This window comes from Elephantulus edwardii, unplaced genomic scaffold, assembly GCF_000299155.1.
Source record: "Elephantulus edwardii isolate Elephantulus edwardi_28Jun2011 unplaced genomic scaffold, EleEdw1.0 scaffold00028, whole genome shotgun sequence".
Classification (NCBI taxonomy): Eukaryota; Metazoa; Chordata; class Mammalia; order Macroscelidea; family Macroscelididae; genus Elephantulus; species Elephantulus edwardii.
The window spans coordinates 17,043,264-17,059,381 of NW_006399778.1; positions in this window are offsets into that span (position 1 = coordinate 17,043,264).

Below are 16,118 nucleotides of genomic sequence, written 5' to 3' on the forward strand. Positions count from 1 at the left end.
TGTTATTCATAGTAGCAAAAACATGGAAATGGGTCAAATGCCCATCAACAACTATTAGATTTAAAGGTAATCCGGCAGGGACCTGAAAAGACAGGACCAAGGTGGACATAATGCAGTGGTGACTGATTTTATAAAACATAATGAATGGGAATAATTGTACGAAACACAATGTGAATGAAGAATATTGTGAAACACAATATATACAAACTTACAAACCTTGTAAGCACATCAAACTTACAAACTTTGTAAGCACATCAGTATAAAACAAAATTGTTTTTTAAAATCCCAACTAATGTACTGAGAAACTGTGGTACATTTACATGATGGAATGCTATGCAGGTATTCCTCAGAAGCAATGATTTTGAAAAACACTATATAACATGGGAGAGACTAGAAAGCACTATACAGGGTGAACTAACTCAGTCTGATAAGGACAAATATTGCATAAGACCATTAAGATGTAGATAAAAGCATCAAGGAGGGAGGGGGAGGGGAGTTGAGGATAGGGAGGAGGAAAATCACAGGGTCTCAGGGTGAAGTCTCTCTCGGGGAGGAGTGATAGGGAATGGCAAGGGACACACTGACAAAGGAGATTAATCAGAACTGGCTTTGACAAGCACTGTGGCAATTGGACAATTAAAACAGACATGGGGGGGAAAGAAGAATGAACTGGGGAGGAGGGTGGAGAAAACAGTGCAACAATGACTGAATGAAAACCCAAAATCTCTGTTCATTAAAACTAATAAAATTTAATAATAAAAAAAATAGTGAATCCAAGTAAAAAAAAGAAAATCACAGGGTCACAGAGTTTGGTAGGCAGAGGAAGGGGTGAAGGAACTAGGCTAGACCTAGTGGGGACTTGAAAGGCAGAGTGATAATAAGTATAGATCTATGGTGATTAATTTTATAAAATACAATGTAGGGGGGAATGATGGTATGAAACACAATGTAAATGAAGGAATGTGTGAAACAATGTACATAAATGAAGCACAATGAATATGTATTTTGTATGCAAAGTAATATAAAATTTAAAGAATAGAGGAAAATAACTCTGCCAGGCCCCGTGCCCTTCTCACTCTCTCCCTATATTTGAGCCCATTGTTTTAGTCACTGTGCTAATTCCACTCATTGAAAATCTTCCCCTCATTTTCTGACTCTGTTTTCCCAAGCATAATTGGGGTTCGATGACCCCTCTTGATAACATGTCCAAAGTTTGTGAGATGAAGTTTCATCATCTTTACCTTTAAGGAAAGAAAAAAAGTCATTAGACAAATGCAAGTTAAAACTCTATTGAGATACCACTTCACATCCACCAGAATAACAATAACATAAAAGACAGACAGTGGTAAGCTTTGGCCAGGATATGGAGAAATTGCTGTCCTACACATTGCTGGTGGGGATATAAAATGGAACAGTCATTTTGGAAAACAGTATAATAGTTCCTAAAATTAAATATTCCAAAACATTGTCATCAAGTCAGTCCAAGTCAAAATATCACTCTGATACAGACTAAAACTGTCCCCTGGGATTCTCTGTAATCATTACAGAAGCCGATTGTTATATCTATTTCTCACAGAGCAGCTGACATGACTCAGGAATTCTACTCCTAGGTAAATACCCTTTGACAATCAAGACCCATACCCACACAAAAACTTACATGTGAGTGTTCATAGCAGCATTCATTATTCACAAAAGCAAAAAAGGGAGAACAACCCAAATGTCCAGCAATATCCGCTGATGAATAAAGAAAATGTGTTTGGTTCAAGTCCATCAGATGCTTTGCTGAAGAAGGAGGGGCAATCTCCTCTTGTACTAATCAGATTCGATTTGATGGTTGTTGTTATGTGCCATCGAGTTGTTTGCGACTCATAGCGACCCTATGTACAACAGCCCTAAATCCTGCTCTATCCTGTGTCAATCGCACTGTCTCCGACACACCCATCCCGATTACCCCAGTCACTGAATCAATCCACCTCATAGAGGGCCTTCCCATCCTGCGCTGTCCCTCCACCCTCCCAAGCATGATGTCCCTCTCCAAGGACCTGTCCCTCCTTGCAACATGCCCAAAGTATGTCAGACGAAGCTCCAGAATCCTTGCCTCTAAGGAGTTGCTTGGATGAATCCTCTCCAGGATGTTTTCTTGGCAGTCCATGGTACATTCAATACTCTTCTCCAGCACCACAGCTCAAAGGCATCAATTCTCCTTCTGTCCTCCCTAGTCATTGTCCAACTCTCCGATGCATAACAAGTGATTTGACGGCACACATATGAAAAATAATAAAATTTTAAAAATGTGTTCTCTTCATATGATGGATTATTAGTAAGCCATACTAAGGGAATGAAATACTGATACGTACTAAACATGGATGAACTTTGGCAACATTATACTGAGTGAGAGCAAGCAAACTTGGAAAGCCAATATTGTGTGATTTCATTTACAGGGGTTGTGGAGGTGGTGGGCAGAGCTCTGGTTGCTTAGTGATTAAGGAGTTGTGCTGCCAACCCAAAGGCAACTAGATCGAATCCACCAGCTGCTCCAAGGTAGAAAGTTGAGCAATCTCCTCCTGTGTAATTTACACACTAAAAACTTGCTAACGGGTCAGCTGTGAGTCAGTTTCGACTTGATGGCAATGATTTGTCTTCACTTGACAGGAAAAAGGAAGTGGAGAATAATAGGTCAGAGGCACAGGGTTTCTAGTGGGGTAATGAAAATGTTCTAGTGTTAGGTCTCCGGAATATACTAAAGTCCATTGTATTATAAAAGGGTGATTTTCATGGCATGTGAATGGTCATTCAATTAAAAAATAAAATGAATCAACTTTTCTTTTCACGAGAAATAACTTGTTTCCTTTGATGATGATAATAACATATACTGATTGCCAAATGTTCACCAACCAAGAAGGAGACCATAAAAAAGGAAACTCTGATCCAGCCTCAGTTCCACAACCTGCAGATACCAGTCACCAGGTGCCCCCGAGCTGACTCTCGCGTGAAGACCCCACTTGTGTCAAAGGGGAGCAGCACCCCATAGGATTTTCAGAGGCTGATATTTTTGGAAGTAGATCACCAGCCCTTTCTTCTGAGGCATCTCTGTGTGGATTTGAATCTCCAGTCTTGCAGTTAGCAGGCAAGCACATTAACCATTTGTACTACCTAAGGGACTCCTAGTCAGTGATAAACAGTGTCACTCTGTGAAGGGTTTCCCTGGAATCATCCCCAAGTATGTGAATACCTACATGATAGAGATTCAAAGACAAAAATCATAAAAATGCTGTAGCTTTTAAGTATCTTATCTTGAAATAATCGAGTAAGTGAGCAATCAGAAGTAACAACACTTAGCTACCCTCCCCACTGGAAAAATAATTCCAGGAAATGGGGTCACTCTGCAATTCCTCAAAGCTGGTGCCATCTGCTTCCCTTCTCAGGACAGGAGGGTATGACAGGAGGGGGTGCAGAAGCAAGGGGCTGCCTCAGTGGGGAATCATTTTGGAGACTAGGCTGCAGACCCAAAGGTGACATCTCCCTGGCGATTCAAATCCATCAGCTTCTCCACAGGAGAAATACAAGCAACCTCCTCCCATATGATTTACAGCCTCCGAAACCCCACGGAGGGTCACGTAGGAATTTGTTCCTTCTCACCAGCAGTGAGTGAGGCTGCTAACACAAAGGCTGGCAGGTCTAATCCCTCTGAAGGGTGTCTCTGAGGGAGAAAGGTGAGGCCAGTGCTCCTCGGTCCTCTGGGGTCTCTAGGAGTCAGAGTCGATTGAATGGCAATGGGCCTGGTTGGGGTTAGGCTTCTGTGCATTGCGGGTGGGAACCCAGAGCTCCCAGAGCCACGAGCTTTGCCCTGATAAAGATGGAAAGAGGTGAGTGTCGTTCAAAGGTTAACAGACCAGAGGCGTCACCTGTACCCCCACTCACCAGGCTGATTTCTCTCCATTTCCTATTGTATTTCTTTACAACCTCATTGCCTTTTTAAATTCCCATATTTGTCTTTTTTCTCTTTTCCTTTGTTAATAATGTGTCAGAAACTTCGCAATCTAATGAGTCCTTTCTAAGAATCAACCTTGCACTTTTCTAAAATTGTTAGCTCATCTTTCCCTCCACCCAAATTCCCACTTTTTATGTTTATCTTCCTTGTCTTTTAACTGTTTATCGTCTGTCTCCTCCACAAAGTCCCACTTTTATATTTGTCTTCCTTGTCTTGGAATTTATTCCCTCATTCTTTTCATGCTTCCCACGTCGTGTGCTGCTCATTTTCTGCCTGTCTTCCTCCCTGATGTAAATCTTTAAGACTGTGGCTTTTCTTTTCAGTGCCGCTTGAGCGGAGTCTTCAAATTGTTACGTTGTCTTTTTACTGTTGTTTAGCTCGTAATTTCCATCACGATGTCTTCTTTGATGGATGCGCTGTCTAAAAGATTGTTTTGAACTTTCCTGACGACCGCGTTTTTCTTGTTACCCCTACTGAGTTTCAAGTTAATTGCCTTAGAGTCAGAGGATGTGGTCTGAGTACACAGTAGATTTCAATTTTGTTGGGACTTGTTTCATGTCCAGTACCCATCAAGTCAGTTTCCATACGTGCCCCACGTGACTGAAAAGAATGTGTGTGTGGAGACGTGTGTTGATTACCAAACTGAAAGAAAGGCACTTACTGCCACACCCAGTCGATTCCAGCTCCCGGGGCTCCTGAGGCTGCAAATCTTTATGGAAGGAGATTGTCCTTCTTTCTCCCAAAGAGCAGCGGGTGGATTCAGACCACCAGCCTCTAAATTCTCAGCCTGGCACATCACACATTACACCACCAAGGGTCCCTGCTGATAATGGAAAGGTCGGCAGTTTGAACCCAGCTCAAGGGTTCAAACAGCCCTGATGGTGTAGTGTGTAACTGGCTGCTCTTTGTTATATAGCAACATCCCAAAGTCTGCTTATATAAAACAAAGGCAGCTTATTGAGGGATAGACAAGGCTCAGAAGGCACAAAATAAGCTCTCTGATTTTAGACTCATACATTGCCTTTCTCTTCCTCATAGGGTTTTTTTGTTTGGTTTTTTGATGGTATTTTAAAAATCTTTTTCTGAGTTACTTAAAAAGTTTGAATACATTGTTTTTCACATAAGATCCTTCCCATTTCCTTCACCCCACCACCCACAGAATTGTGCAACTCTATGATTATAACCCCACCCAACACACACGTCCTCACCCCTCTATTTCCACCCTCCCCACCTCCTGCCTTGAATCCTCATACTAACTCTTCAATAATGGTTTTATACAGTATTTGTCCATGTAGTACTGAGTTAGTTCTCTCAGCAGTCCCTCCCATGTTAGGCTGTTGTTGTTGTTATGTGCTATAGAGTTGCTTACAACTCACAGCAACCCTAAGTGCAAGAACCTTAAACCCTGCTCTATTCTGTGCCAACCTTATTGTCTCTGACATACCTACCCCCATTATCCTAGTTATCGAATTGATCCAAATTATCAAAGGTTTTCCTCTCTTGGGCTGCCCCTCAACCTTCAAACTTAATGTCCTGCTCCAAGGATCGGTTACCCCTTGTAGCATGTCCAAAGTATGTCAGACAAAGCTTCAGAATCCTTGCCTCCAAGGAGCAGCTCAGTTTTCCCCTCTCCAGGACAAACCTGTTTGTTCTTCTAGCAGTCCATAGTGTATTCAACACTCTTCTCCAGCACCACAGCTCAAAGGCACCAATTAATTATCTTTCTTTCATCCCTAGTCTTTGTCCAGCTCTCTCAAACATAGCAAGCAATTGCAAAGACTGTGGCCTGGATTAGGTGCACCTTAGTCTCCAGACTGACATCGTTGCTCTTCAGTAGTCTCGAGAGATCCCTCCCTAACAGCTGACTTTCCTTACACAATTTTTCTCTTGATTTCCCTGCTGCTGGTACCAGAAGAGGTGACTGTGGAGCCAAGCAAACACAGTTACCACTCGGCCACCAGAGCTCCCTATAGAAAAATGGAGGCAATGGGAAAGGAAAACGAGCATGATGAAACTTCTCAGCAACATGTAAAGACTTTCAATAAGGTCTAGTGAGCTCTAGTGAGTTGCACTGCTAGCCTAAAGGCTGCGTTTCCCCAGCAGTTCAAATCCACTAGGGCCTCTGAGAGTCATATTACTGAGGAAGGCCTAAAGTATTTGCTGCACAGGGTCAAGGACTGTAGTCTGCAATATGGATTGAAGCTCAACATCAAGAAGATAAAAACTCTTACCACTGAGCCAATTGGTAGCACCATGATAGATGAAGAAGAAATTGAGATTTTTAACCATTCTAGCTTGCTTGACTCCATAATCAACACTCTTGGCACCAGCAGTCAAGAAATCAAAAGACGAATTACATTGGGAAAATCCGCGGTCATGGACCTCTCCAGAGTACTGAGAAGCAAAGATGTCAGTCTAGAGACTAAAGTGTGCCTGACCCAGGGTATGGTCTTCACAATTACTTACTATGCATCAGAAAGCCGGACTATGACTAAGAATGACAGAAGAATAGATGCCTTGAGTTGTGGTGCTGGAGAAGTATTGAATATACTATGGACTGCTAAGAGAACAAACAGGTTCATCCTGGAGAGGGTTAAACCAGGCTGCTCCTTGAAGACAAGGATTCTAAAATTCCATCTGACATACTTTGGGCATGTTGAAAGGACGGATCAGTCCTTAGAGAAGGACATCTTGCTGGGAAGGGTGAAGGGACAGTACAAGAGAGAAAGACCCTGGATGAGACAAATCAACACAGTGACTGTGGTAATGGAGGTGGGTATGTCAGGGACAATAAAGTCGGCTCAAAATAGAGCAGGGTTCAGGGCTATTGTACACAGGGCTGTGTCGCGATGAGTCGCAAGTGACTTGATGGCACTAAACAACAGCAACCCAGGAATGATGATAAGTTCACAAACTTTAATGCACACAATAATAGGACGAGAGCAAATATGACGAAAAGCCCGATACAAAATCCAAGGGTTTGGGTTTTTTCCCTCCTCTACTTCAATATGGATTGAGGCTCAATATCAAGAAAACAAAGATTCTCACCACTGGGCCAACTGGCAGCATCAGGATGGATGGTGAAGAGATTGAGACTGTTAACAGCTTTAGTTTGCTTGGCTCCACAGTCAACACTCTGCATCAACAGCCAGGAAATCAAAAGACATATTGCGATGAGAAAGTCTGCTATTAAAGACGTCTCCAAAATACTGAAGAGTATGTCATTCTGAAGACTAAGGTACGCCTCATACAGGCCATGGTCTTTGAAATCACTTGCTATGCATCACAGAGCTGGACAATGACTAGGGAGAATAGAAGGAGAATTGATGTCTTTGAGCTTTGGTGCTGGAGAAGAGTATTGAATACACTGTGCACTGCTAGAAAAACAAACAGGTTCATCTTGGAGAGGGTAAAATTGGGTTGTTCCTTGGAGGCAAGGATTCTGAGGCTTCATCTGTTATACTTTGGACATGTTGCAAGGAGGGACCAATCCTTGGAAAGGGATGTCATGCTTGGGAGGGTGGAGGGACAACGGCGCAGGAGAGGAAGACCCTCTGTGAGGTTCATTGACTCAGTGACTGGGTAATCAGAGTAGGTATGTTGGAGACAGTGAGATTGGCACAGGATAGATCAGGGTTTAGGACTGTTGTACATATGAGTTGTGACTATGAGTCACAGGCGATTCGATGGCACATAACAACAACAATTTAAGATTTATACTCAACATCATGAAGACAAAGATTCTCACCACTGGGTCAATTGGCAGCACCATGACGATGGAGAAGAGATTGAGGTTGTTAACAATTACAGCTTGCTTGACTCCACAATCAACACCAGTAGTCAGGAATGCAAAAGACAAATTGCATTGGGACAGTCTGCTGTCAGGGACCTCTCCAGAGTACTGAAAAGCAAGGATGTCAGTCTGGAGATTAAGGTGCACCTAATCCAGGCCATGGTCTTTGCAATTACTTATTATGCTTCAGAGAGCTGGACAATTACTAAGGATGACAGAAGAAGAGTCAATGCCTTCAAACTGTGGTGCTGGAAAAGAGTCTTGAACATACCATGGACCACCAAGAAAACAAATATGTCTGCCTTGGAGAGGGTGAAACCAAGTTTCTCCTTGGAGGCTAGGATTTTGAAGCTCTGTCTCACATACCTTGGGCACATGGCCAGGAAGGACCGGTCCTTAGAGAAGGACATCTTGTTTGGAAGGGTGGAGGGACAGTGCAGAAAAGGAGGACCCCAGATAAGATGGATTGATACAGTGACTGGGACAATGGGGGTTGAATTAGTGAGACTGGCTCAGGAGAGGGCAGGGTTCAGAGCTGTTGTACATAGGGTCGCTATGGATTACAGGCAACTCAACGACACAACAACAATAAAAGATCTTGCTTCAAGGTGGGTACCTTTTGAGTAATCATCGGCTTCTGCTAGATGGGTTGATAAAGCCAGAGTTTAACTTGTCAGTGAGCTAGACAGTCCACCCAGAAGTTTCCTTAACTGAGAAAGATGGATTTGGACCTTAACTCTGAGAAAGATGGATTTGGACCTTAACTCTCTGTAGTTCAGCTGCATACAAGTTCAGAATCTTTTAGTCATGTCCTGCCATATAAGGTGTGCGTGCCTTTTCTTTATAATATACTCAATTTCCTGTGACAACATCAGGTCAATTTTGGAATTTTGGTTTTGGGTCCTTAAAAGCTCCTTTAATCTGTAAAAAACATTCTTTATAAATCTGTATAGCAAGAGGAAGTAATTCTTTGATACAGATTAACTAAAATAAATAACCATTAATCTATCCTAGATACAGTTCTCAATCTAATTCCTGGAATTTGATTCTCTAAAAAGATCAAATTATTTAAAGAGCTTGAGTCTTGCTGAGCAAGCACTGGTCTCACTGGCCCCTCTGAACCACTCAGTTGTGACTCTCAGGTACAAGTTTATCTAAGATTTAGGAGGCAAAAGAACGTTGAAGGTCTTTGCTGATTATTTTGAAAAATAAAACAAAAAAACCCAACTGTAATTGAATAGATTCCAACTCACTGACCCCCCACTGGTCATCTGAGGCTACACATCTTTATGGAAGAAGATTGCCCAGCTTTCCTCCAAGGAGGAACCAGTGTATTCAAACCACCAACCTCTTGGTAAGCAGTCTAATACATTGCACACCATGCCACTAGGGCTCCTTTCTCTAAGAACTCTAGCTTCAATGAAAGTCACAGACCTGAGCATGAACTGGGAGGTAATTCAGAAACATTAAGCACAATAAGAATTCAATTGGCTGGAAAGAACCTACAAGATTCAAAGCTCTAAAATCTTGGTATCAAAGAAAGAAGTTCAATATGACATTTGTTTATGCATAAATAGGCAACTGCTTTTATGTGTCTTTGCAACAACCACTTTCTGCAAAACTCCAGATTGCATATTAATAAACAAAGTTCATAATTCATAACTTGAACTTCAGAAACTTCTCTAGTCATAGTTTCCATAACTCTGCTAGATTTATCAGCAAAACTTCTAATTAAAGAGTTAAATTATTTAAAACTTGGATTAACTGTTTTGGTAACAAACCGCTGATTAAGCATTTTCTCATCTTCTAATTCTTCCTAAAGAAACTACGGATAGATAACAGAAAAGAGAGAAAGATGTCTTACAAAAATAGAATAATATAATAGGACCAATATATTACTACATAAAAACACACAGTAAGCCTTCCATTTACTCAGTCCTTCATATTCAGTTTCTATTCTATGAGATCCTGGATCAACCACAGTCTAAAAGCAGCCAGAGTTCTAGAAATCTTTATTCCGTCCACATTCCAAATGGCCCAGCCTTCCTCCTAAGTCCAATATAGTCCGTAATTTTGTTGGAACACTTTAGCTAAACATTTCAACAAGTTAGCAATGCAAAAGCTTTTCCTCACATCTTTAAAATCTTAATTAGCTCTAATGGTGTAGTCCATAGGGAGCTGCACTGCTAATCCAAAGGTTATGCCTGTTTAATGGTTTAAATCCACCAGCTGCTCTGTGGAGAAGGGTGGGCAATCTCTTCCTTTGCGATTAACTGCCTCTGAAAATCCTCCACAGGGTCAGCTATTATAGGTTGATTCTGACTTGACGTTACACAACAATAGAGAGCAGAAAACTTAATGTAGTCAACTCAGAAACTTTAAACAGAAATACATCCAAACATGATTATCCTTATTTTTCTAAAAGTCTTAGATTGTTGTTCTTATTGTAATTGTTAGCTTCCATTGAGTTAAGTACAACTCATAGCAACCCTATGCACAAAAGATCTGAACCCAGTCCTATCCTGCACCATCTCACACTTCCTGACACACAAGAGCCCATTGCAGCAGCCACCTTGTCAGTCCACTTCGTTGAGAGTCTTCTCTCCTTCACCAACCCTCCACCCTTCCCAACATCATGAACCTCTCCAAGGAATAGAACTTTCTATCAGTAAGTCCAAAGTATGTGAGGCAAAGCTTCATCATTCTTGCCTCCAAAGAACACTCCAGCTGCGCCGTCTCCAACACATATCTATTCATTTTCTTGGTCATCTGTGGGATATTCAGTGCTCTTTTCCAGCACCACAGCTCAAAGGCATCAATTCTCTTTCTGTCATCCTTATTCATTGTCCAGGTCTCAGATGCATAGCTAGTAATTGGAAAAACCATGGCCTGATTCAGATGCACCTTAGTCCTCAAGCTGACATCACTGCTCCTCAATAATTTGGGAAGGACCTAACTGCAGATTTTCCCAGTGCAAGGCATCTCCTTATTTCCTGATAACAACACAATAATAGTGAGGCTTAATATCATATGTTGTTGTGTACCATTGAGTTGGAACCATATAGACCATATAGTCAGGGTATAAAGAAGTATACCAAGATTATTAAGTCTCTAAACATCTGAAATTGCACAGAGAAGGAGTTGGGGAATAAAAAAAAGAACCCTTTATGCATTTTCCAAACTAAAAGAAATTAAAACCAAATTCAAGCCTCAAGTCATAATGCTAAGAGACACTGCAGGGGAAAACTTAAATGATACAGGAACCATCAAAAGAGGGTGAAGGGAATACACAGAATCACTGTACCAAAAATGATTAGCCAACAATGAAATATTTCAGGCAGAAGCATTTGATAAAGAGCCAATGGTGATGAAGGAAGAAGTTCAAGCAGCACTGAGAGCATTAGCAAAAATGAGTTCTCTGTAATTGATAGGATACTGATTGACATGTTTCAGTAACAGGTGCAGCCCTAGATGTGTTTACAGTCTGTGACAGGATTTGTAACACAGCTATCTGGCCAACCGACTGGAAGAGATTAATGTTTGTTCCCATTCCCAAGAAAGGTAGTCCAACAGAATGTAGAAATGATATTGAGCAACATCATTAACATGACATGCAAGCAAAATATTGCTGAAGATCCAAAAAATAGCAAAAAATAGCAAAACCAGTACACTGACAGAGAACTACCAGAAGTTCAAATTGGATTTAGAAGAGGCCATAGCACCAGAGATATTGTTGCTGATGTTAGATGGCTGAAAGTAGAAAATATTAGAAGAATGTCTGTATGTGTTTTATTGACTATGTAAAGGCATTTAGCTATGTGGATCATAGCAAACTACGGATAAACTTGAGAAGAATTTAAATCCCAGAATGCCTATTTATGTTTGTACAAAATCTATATCTAGACCAAGAAACCATTTTCTGAGCAGAGGAAAAGAACACTGCAGGTTTAAAATCAGGAAAAGTATGAATTGTGGCTGTTTCTTCTCTCCATACCTATTCAATCTGTATGTTAAGCAAGTCGTTTAAGTTGAACTTTTAAAAAACCCAACAAGTTGAACTTTATGAAGAAGACTGTGGCATCGGGGTTTGAGAAAGACTTGTCAACAACTTGGATTATGCAGATGACACAACCTTGCTTGCTGAAAGACGGGAAGATCTGAAGTGTTTGATGCAGAGGATCAAGGACTGCAGCCTTCAGTATGGATTACACCTCAATATCAAGAAAACAAAAATCCTTACCACTGGACCAATAGGCCACATCCTAATAGATGGAGAAAAGACTGAAATTGTCAACAATTTCATCGTGCTTGCATCCACAGTCAACACAGTTGGTACCAGCAACCAGGAGATCAGGAGATGTACAGTATTGGGAAAGTCTCCTGTTAGGGATCTCTACAAAGTCCTGAAAAACAACGATGTAAGTTTAAAGGCTAAGGTGCATCGATTCAAACCACAGTCTTACCAATCGTCGGCTATGCATCTGAGAGCTGGACAATGGACAAGGCTGACAGGAGAAGAATCAATGCCTTTGAGTTGTGATGCAGCACAAGAGTGCTGAATATCCCAAGGAATGCCAAAAGAACAAACAAATATTTTCTCTTTTTTAAAAAATTATTGTGATTGTAACAAAAGTTTACAGAAAAGCTGGATTTTTACTCATTTGTTATTGTACATTTTCCTCCCTCCCCACCCACAATTCACTTAAAGAAAAATTCATTGTTGCACAATTTCCTCACTTCCCCCACCACTCTTCTGGTCCACTTTGCAATGCACCTTTTATTCTGGACTCTTGTTATATAAATAATATCTAATCATATATTTCTTTTAAACAGTTCTTTCCTTCATCTGTTCCAAAGCAGTGTTCATTATCTATCTATCCCCTCTTTTCCTAGTTTCAGCCCAATCCCCCATGTCAGTCGTGTTTTATAACAATGGTATTATGCAATATTTGTCCTTTTGTGACTGAGATCTTTCACTCCGCATCCAAAGAGAAATCTTGACGAAAGTGTAGCTAGAGTGCTTCGCTGCATCTCACGTATTTTGGACATGTTGTTAGGAGAGGCTATTCCTAGAAAGGGACATTATACTTGGAAAGCAGAGTGTCAGCAAATGAGAGGAATATGCTCATTGAGACTGATTGATACAGTGTCTGTGATAATGGATTCAAATGTGAAGATGATGAGCATGGTACAGGATAGGACATTAACCATAGTCTTCTGAAATAAGCACATAGGCAAACTGAATTATTCTCCTAATCAAATCCACACAGACTTTATGCTGCTAATGTCAAAAGAAACAAAGGTGTAACCAAGTTAGTAACTGTTGTTTTTGTGCGCTGTCTGTCCAGTCAGAGCCTCCTCATTGTTGACCCTCCAGAGGGTTTTCAGAGGCAGTAAATGGCCCAGGAGGAGATTGTCCATGCTCCCACAAAGCGGCTGGTGGATTCCTGTCTAATATTACACAAATGTATTTAATAATATTTCTATCAAAATAGAAAAAAATTAACCCTCTAAAAAAATCTGCCACTTCTTTTATTTGGCATACAGATGGCATAGTATGTAGCATATCAAGCTGCTAACTGAAAGGTTGGCAGTTCAAATCCACCAGCAGCTACTGCACCTAGTGGAGTTTTGTTTTCTTTTTTCCTTTGTGGTAGAAACCCTGGTGGTACAATGATCAAAGCACTCAGCTGCCTACCAGAAAGCATTTCTAGCTCAAATCCACCATCCTGCTCTACAGGAGAGGAGAAAAGAAGTTGGCTTTGTGTCTCAGAATAGAGTCTATGTAAATGTTTGTTGCATGGGAAGTTGAAAACAACGTGCATTCAGCTGTTGTTCTATTAATGTTGGTGAGATCCTATTGGTTGATGGTGTTGCTGAGTTTTCTATCATTTTGCTGTTCTCTACCTAGTAGTGAAAAGCACTTGTTGAGACAGAGTGTTAAAGTCTCCAACTATAATTGTGCGTTTCTCTGTATCTCATTTCCATTCTCTCAGTTTTTGCTCCGTTTCCCACCCTTTCTTCTCCTTGGTGCTCAAGCATTGTGGATTTCTACCTCTTTTTGATGAACTGGCTCTTTGTCATTATGTAACATCCCTTTCTGTCTCTGGTAATTTTCTTTGCTTTGAAGTCTGCTTAATTAATAAACCCGTTCTTTCTTCTTTTCTTCCTTATTTTTACCTATTCCTTTTTTTTTACAAGAGTATGACTTATTGACAGCAATTATAGTAATTGGCTGAACAACTCAACCTTTAATCAATGCTATTTTTCCTTTGAAGTTGTCAATTATTTCATATCCACTGAACTTGTCAATTATTTCATTTCCACTGAAGTTGTCAATGATTTCATTTTACTTGGACCCAAATCAACACAGTGGTAGCAGCAGACAAGAAACCAAAAGACGTATGGTAGTGACCAAATATGTTGTCAAAAATAACTTTTAATTGCTCAAGAGTAAGGATTTAAGTTTGAAGATTAAGGTGTACCTGACCCAAAGTTAATCTCAGAAAAGACTCTAAAACCAACCCTAAAAAAGTAGATTGGTTTTGTTACTATTGTTGTTAGACATGCCATTAATTTGGCTATGATTCACACTGACCCTATGAACAACAGATCTGAATCTAACCTGATCCTGCACCAATCTCACCATGGTATTTTCAGTTGCTTCATACTCATGTGAAAGTTGGACAAGAAATAAAGAAGACTGGAGAAGAACTGAAATCTATGAATTGTGGTGCTGGAAAAGAGTATCAACTATCCCATGGACTGTCAAAAAAAAACAAACATGCAAATATGTGTTGGCAGAAATGCAATCCCTATGTTCCTTAGTGACAAGTGCAGTAAAACTCCATTTCACGTATCTTGGGCATGTTGTCAGGAGGTGCTAGTCCTTGGGGAAAGACAACATGATCAGAAAAGTACAGAGCTGTGAAACAGAGGAAGACCTTCAATGAAATGGACTGACACAGTGACTGCAGCAATGGACTGGAACAAGGCAAGAGACTATGAGGACAGAGCGGGACGGGAAAGGTTCCAATCTCTTGTTCAGAGGGTCGCTATGCATCCTTGTTGACTCAACAACACCCAACAACAATAATAATTTTTTCAGAATTATCTTTCCCACTTCCCTTTCCCTCTCATTCCTGGTCACCACTAATCAATTTTGGTCTCCTATAAATTTACCTTTTCTTGTCTTTTTTTTTTTAAATATCATTCTTTTAATGATGTCATACAATAGATATCATATTGTGATTAACTTATTCCACTCAGCATGATGTCTACAAGCTCCATCTATATTGTAGCACATATAAGATTCTATTTTATTTCTTCCAGACTTAAGATGAATTGTTGCTACTGAATTGTAATACTGGCAAAGAGGAATGACTGACCATACCATGGTCTGCCAAAAGAACAAACAAGTCCTTCTTGGAGAAAGTGCAACCAGAGCGCTCCTTAAAGGCAAAGATGGTGCAACTTTGTCTCATATACTTTTTGTGAACTGTCAGGAGGGGCCAGTCTTTGATAAAAAGACATTGTGCTTGGAAAGGTAGAAGAGCAGCGAAAGACAGGAAGACTGGCAACACAATGGATTGACACAGTGGATTGACGCAATGCACTTGAGCATAAGGGAGACTGTGTGACATGATAAGGCAAGGTTCAGAGTTACTGTTCTTATGGTCTCTAGGATTGGTTCTGGAGCTCTGGTGGCCTACTGGTAAGAAGCTGCACTGCAGTCCCAAAGGCACGGTGGTTCAAGGCTTTCTGCGGGAGAAGGATAGGTAATCTCCTCCAGTGCAATTAACTGCCTCTGAAAACATGCCAGAGGGTCAGCTATGGCTTGGTTACAACTCTATGGTACACAACAACAACGACAAAAATTATCTCTATGAATTGAAGTTGATTTGATGGCACAGAATATCAACAACAACTGGTTGAGTAGATATATGCAACATTTTTTTGTTTATTCATCCATCTGCTGGGCATCTAGGTTGTTTATGTCTTTTGGATGTTGTGAATAGTACTGTCATGAGAGTCAATACACAGATCTCTTTTTTTAAATACTCTGCTTTCAGATATTTTTAATATAGTCCTAAAAGTGGAACTGCTGGCTCACATGGTATTTTGATTTTCATTTTTGAGAAACTGTTACAATTTTCTATGACCACATCTGTGGAAAAAGACAATGGAGAAGCTCAATATCATCAATCAGAACAAGACTAGGGGCTGACTGCAGAACCAATAATTAATTGGTCATGTGTAAGTTCAAGTTGAATGGGAAGAAAACGAAAATAAGTCCATGACAGCCCAAGTATGATATTTTTTAAATTTTATTTT